The sequence below is a fragment of the Engraulis encrasicolus genome, chromosome 23 (assembly GCF_034702125.1).
Source record: "Engraulis encrasicolus isolate BLACKSEA-1 chromosome 23, IST_EnEncr_1.0, whole genome shotgun sequence".
In the NCBI taxonomy this organism is placed as follows: Eukaryota; Metazoa; Chordata; class Actinopteri; order Clupeiformes; family Engraulidae; genus Engraulis; species Engraulis encrasicolus.
Window position 1 is genome coordinate 46,190,505 of NC_085879.1, and position 7,500 is coordinate 46,198,004.

The 7,500-nt window shown below is 38.5% G+C and overlaps 1 protein-coding gene and 1 long non-coding RNA gene across 3 annotated transcripts in view; one reads left to right on the top strand and one right to left on the bottom strand.

Moving 5' to 3' along the window:
* The window catches only part of cd276 (CD276 molecule), a 220,811-nt gene that overhangs the window by 122,729 nt on the left and 90,582 nt on the right, over positions 1-7,500 (top strand). The window lies entirely within an intron of this gene.
* On the bottom strand, positions 3,383-5,163 carry LOC134439833 (uncharacterized). Of its 2 annotated transcripts, none has more exons than XR_010032877.1 (4): positions 4,495-5,163; positions 3,760-3,983; positions 3,593-3,677; positions 3,383-3,457 (listed from the first exon to the last, which is right to left on the bottom strand). It is a non-coding gene; the product is annotated as an uncharacterized LOC134439833 (long non-coding RNA). The 2 variants fall into 2 exon arrangements; XR_010032876.1 differs by having other exon boundaries at positions 3,760-3,856; positions 4,495-5,150.

The following is a 7,500-nucleotide window of genomic DNA, read 5'->3' on the forward strand; positions in this document are numbered from 1 at the left end:
TTCCAAAACATCAACAAATGACTTGATCAGCATTGCTTATGCATTATCAAGGATTTATAACCCATTATTTAAGTATACCTGGGGAACTGATCTAAAATGAAAGCCTGTTAAGGCTTTACAACACATTAACAAATGACTTGATAAGCATTGCTTATGCATTATCAAGGATTTAAAACCCATTACTTAAGTATATCTGGGGAACTGATCTAAAGTGAAAACCTGTTCAGGCTTTACAACGAATTAACAAATGACTTGATAAGCATTGCTTATGCATTATCAAGAATTTTCAACTCAATACCAACTCATATCTGGCAAACTTTTAAAGTGAAAACCTTTCCATGCTTTCCAAAACATCAACAAATGACTTGATAAGCATTGCTTATGCATTATCAAGGATTTATAACCCATTACTTAAGTATATCTGGGGAACTGATCTAAAGTGAAAACCTGTTAAGGCTTCACAACACATTAACAAATGACTTGATAAGCATTGCTTATGCATTATCAAGGATTTATAACCCATTACTTAAGTATATCTGGGGAACTGATCTAAAGTGAGAACCTGATAAGGCTTTACAACGCATTAACAAATGACTTGATAAGCATTGCTTATGCATCATCAAGGATTTAAAACCCATTACTTAAGTATATCTGGGGAACTGATCTAAAGTGAAAACCTGTTAAAGCTTTACAACGCATTAACAAATGACTTGATAAGCATTGCTTATGCATTATCAAGGACTTACAACTCATTACTACGGCATATCTGGGGAACTTTTAAACTGAAAATCTTTCCATGCTTTCCAAAACATCAATAAATGACTTGTTGAGCATTGCTTATGCATGGGAGGCAACATCTGAGAGATCTTACTATTCTCATCAAAAATATTTACAAACCACTTACACAATACATTTGAGATGTGAGATGATGTGCTTCATGGTAACGGTAACACAAGACAGACAACTTCAATATCTTTAACTATTTAATTTTTAAAAGTAACAGTTATCAGCTTAAACAGTAACACAATGAAGAAAGAGAGATGAGGACTAGCAAAATGAAGAGAATAGATGAGGGGAGAGCTTGTGGAGAAGAGAGGGAGGCAAGAGAAGAGATATAGTGCATTCATTAATCAAAATTTTCTACTAGGGCCGGTGGCGTTCATGTGTGCTTCGGATGTCAGTGTTTGATATTTACGTAATTACCACATGAACGCACAATTAGGAACTGTACTGCATTTAAAAGATATTTTCTACTGGGCAGCAGCAGCGAGCCCGTACTTTTGAGCTCAGCCACTTTGCACTGTAGTTCAGGATTTCCCAAAATAGTTTTTATAATAAAAATATATTGAGAGTCTGTAATAGTGATCTAAAGTGAAAGCTGTAGAAACTGCATGATGACTTCTGTTCAGCTATGAAAATACTCCGGGTGTCGGCGGGCGTTATGGGAGAGAGGTGGCCGGGCGTTCACGGCCGCTATGGGAGATAAGGGTTAAAGGAACTTCTCTGACGATGGTGGTCCTTTGTAAAAAGTTTCAGGGGTAAACCGCCTTCATGATGCTACCTGTGAGGAAACAAACAAAAAAAGCACAGTTTTCAATTATGGGCAATATTATTGGACACAAGTCATGTAGAAAGCAATATGCACTAAGAAGCAGGAACTCAGACCGTTATCGACTTTTTCCATATACAGTCCCTTCCAAAGGGTTTGGAACAGAAAGGCGCATGACATTGGAGTACATCTCGTCTTATTTAAACCTACTGTATAAACATGCCATAGGGTCATTTCACGTGAAATCAGACACTTTGGGACCCGACCGACACCAGTGTTAATTTCGTGACGAAATATTTTCGCCATAATTATCGTTAACGATTGTTTTTCCCCTGACGACAATAAAACGATAACGAAAAAAACAGCATGTGTTTGTACGAAAAATATAACGATATTGATTTATATTTTCGTCAAAAAAATAAAAATGTGACTACAATACCATCGGAGACGAAAACCAATAGGAAGCATTTTTGTTAATATGTCACTGAAACATTGAAAAAGAATTTCCTGATCTTTCGCAAGTCGCGACCCATCTGCTCCGCGTCTCCCTCCCCTCCCTCACACACACAAACACGCAGGCACAGTGACAGGCAGCGTCGGTGCTGCACGCCCGTGACCTTTTTTTAACAGCAGTAGCCTACTTTTCAGGGCAATCCTGGCTGGACAAAAATATTGTTGCCTATTTATCCATGACGAAGAAGTTTATGCAGTCATGAAATAGTGGTGGTGCTGTCTGTCCTAAAGTAGCAAACATCTTTCTCTAACGATGCCTTTTTTTCTCCACTCCCAGTCGCTTTCATGAACCTGCTACCCGACGGTCGTTGTCTGATCTTTTTTCAATGTTCGCTAATGTTTGTAATTTAAGGGTCTATGCGTTGGTACAAGCCTTCTGATAAGAATCACTTTAGTGCTGATCGCAAAGGATTCGGAAGTGTGGAGTTTTGCGACTTGTTTCAGTCAAGGACACTGAAATAGGAAGTAAACGGCCTTTCCACGCTTTCATGTGCGTTTTTCCAATAACACCTTGCGAATGCATGCAACATGGACACAACCATGTCAACGAGAGCGCGTATGCCATCACAACTTCGCATCAAGCAAATAATATGCAACAGCTTGCAATACGCGCACGAGGGAGAGAGAGAGAGAGAGAGAGAGAGAGAGAGAGAGAGACACGTCTTCCAACAGGTGCCTGTAGGCTACCCCGCGACGCTCTTGATTACTGGTATACCCACAAGTATTTTTTCATAACGTGCAGTCCCGTTTTTCCCCCAAAGTCGTAAAATATCGACAGAGCTTTATGAGTGTCGTGGCCATGATTTTTTTTTACACATTGGACGCACTGGCTTATAAGACACTCTGGCAGTTTTTGACAATATTTCATGATTACAATATGTCATTTTAATCATTGATTTCCCCAAATTGTATTTTAGTTTGACAATTTTATAGAGAAGTGTAGACAAGAGGAAATGATATTTTGGTTGACTAAAATTATTTTAGATTTCATCGACTAAAATTGTATGAATTTTAGTCAGCTAAAACTAGACTAAGACAAAAATGATTTAGATGACTAAATTGTGACTAAAATTAAAATTGCATTTTCGTCAAGAGACTAAAACTAAATTAAAAATTCCTCTCAAAATTAACACTGACCGACACGGATTTCAAATCATACTTGCTGTGCCTGATTAGTAGCAAGGTAGCACCCCAGAACTGCATTTGTGCGAATCTGACACCAATATTAAGGGAGAAACAGACTAGCGAAGGTTTACATATGAGGGTAGGGTATAGTCTACATGTTTCTGACATTGGCTCAGCAACTCACCCTATTGGACCATCCTCCACTCCTGGGTCCATCCCCATGGGTGCTCGGTGCTGGCTGTGTCAACGTGCATGGGTGGCTACCCAACACTGTTCAAAAACATGATGAGATTTAGATGAGATTTAATATCAGACAAAATATTTATTACATATCACTATAAGCAAATACTGTGTCGAGCCCTACATAGCCTAAATAAACGAAACAGTGCCAGCATGCATACTTACACTGGGTCTGCGTCAGGGGGCACTTCCAGGAGATCTGGTCAATACTGTGTCACTGGTGTCAACAGTGAGTGGGCTGAACGTTCATCTGTACAATGTAAACAAACATTTAATTATTTCCCATACACCTAAAACAATTACATGTGTATGACATTAGCTCACTAACTCACCCTATTGGGTCATCCTCCACTCCTGGGTCCATCCCCATGTGCCATGGGTGCCCGCTGCTGGCTGTGTCAACATGCATGGGTGGCTGGCTACCCAACACTGTTCAAAAACATGATGATTTAGATGAGATTAAATGTCACAAAAACAATGCCAGCATGTATACTTACACTGGGTCTGCATCAGCGGGCACTTCCACTTATCAAATAAATCTGTCATGAGCCAACAACTGAGAGAGGAAAAAGTCAAGTCACAATTTAGCTTTCATGACAGTAAATTACTACATGAGTGCAAATAAATACATCAGCAGGTTCACAACGCCATTAATTATTTCTGAGGTCAGTAGCCTACTGTAAGAAAGCTTGGGACAAATCATTCATGCAGTCATTTCAGAAGTCAGTAGGCTTAAGCTTACCTCATCTAAACATACAAAAAACAACATGACTCACTACAAAGACCTCAGAAAAGAAACTAACTAACATTTATGGTAGTCCAACACCGTTAGTAATGTGCCAATCTCTTTGCCTACATCTGCAAAGCTACTCAACGTGACACCCCCTCTCCGTTTGTTTACATCCGGCGTCCACCTCTCCCCAATGCAATGAATTAGCTATGCACGATGGGCATGAGATTGTGTATCTTGCAAGCGACAGGGATTCATCTTTCAAATAAGAAAGGACTATGCAGGCAATTGCATGTCTGTTCAGTGAATATCAAAACATTTTAGCAGCCAAACTTACTTGGATGCAACAGCAGCAGCGGCAGCAGCAGGAGTAGGCAGTAGACAGCAGCAGGCAGGCAGCTCATCGCATGCTCTTCTCGCATCGCTCCAACTTCTCGTGTCAACTTTGATTAATACTTCCGACACTGTCAACATCCACATGCCGATACGTCCGCGAAAACACCTTGAAATGACGACTCTTCTCCGTTTAGACTTGTAATTGTCCTTCAGCAATATAAACCGTGAACACTGAACAAGACACTACTTCCTCAAAGTGTAATGTGTCCCCTCAAAGAACGTCCCCTGGAAACGCATCACTGATCACAAAACAACATCCGGTCGATTAACCACTTCCTGGAATATTTGAATTATCAGAGACGATGCTAATTAGAATAGAGAATCTTTGGTATTACCCCTGTAATTAAGAGATCAGAGATTTCTAAAACTAGTGAAAAAGAGTTACAAAGTTAATTGTGTTTCCTGCTGGCCATTTTCGGTTGTTTTGACGGAGAGTAATGAGTATGACTGAGCTGTATTTTACCGCGATTTCAATGTGTCATTTCAACAGTATTCTGGTCAAGGTAAAATAAAATAAAATATATATATAGGCCTATATTAAAAACGTTTAAAAAAAAAAAATCAATGTCACTGTTAGTTGTACAGCAGATACCCACACATATGAGGTATCAAAATTATGGTTGAGATGTACAGTTTAAAAAAAAAAAAAAAACTTGGGTTGGACTTTCAGTTATGGTGCTGTTGTTTACAAATTGTTGTAACAAAGAGTGAATTCTGAGGGTTAACATTACTTGTCCACCTAAGCAGTTGTATGTCTCTATGCAATAGGGTGTTTGAGTACTCTATTAGTTGTAGAGAACAATATTGCTTAGCAAATTTTGTTAACTAGCATGCTAACTAGCGATTTCTGCTATTTTGCTCTGTGCTTGCAATGGCTCAAATGGAGGGGAATGTTTTGCGCTTAGTGTAAGCTTAATCTACCTTTTGGCAGTAGCCTACAAATAACAAAATTAATGTTTAAACTGTGCTTTTTTATTTGTTTCCTCACAGGTAGCATCATGAAGGCAGTTTACCCTTAAAAAAAGGACCATCATCGTCAGAAAAGTTCCTTTAACCCTTTAGCTCCCATAGAGGCCGTGAACGTCCGGCCACCTCTCTCCCATAACGCCCGCCGACACCCGGAGTATTTTCATAGCTGAACAGAAGTCATCATGCAGTTTATACAGCTTTCACTTTAGATCACTATTACAGACCCTCAATACCTATATTTTTATTATAAAAAATATTTTGGGGAGATCCTGAACTACAGTGCAAAGTGGCTGAGCTCAAAAGTAGCCTACGGGCTCACTGCTGCTGCCCAGTAGAAAATATCTTTTAAATGCAGTACAGTTCCTAATTGTGCGTTCATGTGGTAATTACCTAAATACCAAACACTGACATCCGAAGCACACATGAACGCCACCGGCCCTTGTAGAAAATTTTGATTAACGACTTTACGAGCTGATGACGTACACAACAGCTGGCTCTACTCTCACCATGGCAACCGCTAAGTTGAAATACTCAAAAACCGGCATTCAGTATGTTCAAATAGTCATGGTAAATGACTGTCAGAAAATATTCAGCATTTTTACCTTTTGACTTCCTAATTCATTTGCTTGCTGTAGCTGATGAACAACAGTCTATTATCGTTTTATTAACAAAAAAAAATGGCCAGAGTCTCACTCTGGTCCACCATCTTTAAGTTGTAAACAACAACAAAATAGCACATGAACGCAACGCACTTGTAAATACCACTTCACAACTAGATAATATCTACTAGATAAGACCACATGAATACACTATATCTCTTCTCTTGCTTCCCTCTCCTCTCCACAAGCTCTCCCCTCATCTAATCTCTTCATTTTGCTAGTCCTCATCTCTCTTTCTTCATCGTGTTACTGTTTAAGCTGATAACTGTTATCTTTTAAAAATTAAATAGTTAAAGATATTGAAGTTGTCTGTCTTGTGTTACCGTTACCATGAAGGACATCATCTCACATCTCAAATGTATTGTGTAAGTGGTTTGTAAATGTTTTGATGAGAATAGTAAGATCTCTCAGATGTTGCCTCCCATGCATAAGCAATGCTCAACAAGTCATTTGTTGATGTTTTGGAAAGCATGGAAAGATGTTCACTTTAAAAGTTCCCCAGATATGCGTTAGTAATGAGTTGTAAGTCCTTGATCATGCATAAGCAATGCTTATCAAGTCATTTGTTAATGCGTTGTAAAGCCTTATCAGGTTCTCACTTTAGATCAGTTCCCCAGATATACTTAAGTAATGGGTTATAAATCCTTGATAATGCACAAGCAATGCTTATCAAGTCATTTGTTAATGTGTTGTGAAGCCTTAACAGGTTTTCACTTTAGATCAGTTCCCCAGATATACTTAAGTAATGGGTTATAAATCCTTGATAATGCATAAGCAATGCTTATCAAGTCATTTGTTGATGTTTTGGAAAGCACGGAAAGGTTTTCACTTTAAACGTTTCCCAGATATGAGTGAGTAATGAGTTGAAAATTCTTGATAATGCATAAGCAATGCTTATCAAGTCATTTGTTAATGTGTTGTGAAGCCATAACAGGCTTTCACTTTAGATCAGTTCCCCAGATATACTTAAGTAATGGGTTGTAAATCCTTGATAATGCATAAGCAATGCTTATCAAATCATTTGTTAATGTGTTGTGAAGCCATAACAGGCTTTCACTTTAGATCAGTTCCCCAGATATACTTAAGTAATGGGTTGTAAATCCTTGATAATGCATAAGCAATGCTTAACAAGTCATTTGTTAATGTGTTGTAAAGCATGGGAAGTTTTTCACTTTAAACGTTTCCCAGATATGAGTGAGTAATGAGTTGAAAATTCTTGATAATGCATAAGCAATGCTTATCAAGTCATTTGTTAATGTGTTGTGAAGCCATAACAGGCTTTCACTTTAGATCAGTTCCCCAGATATACTTAAGTAATG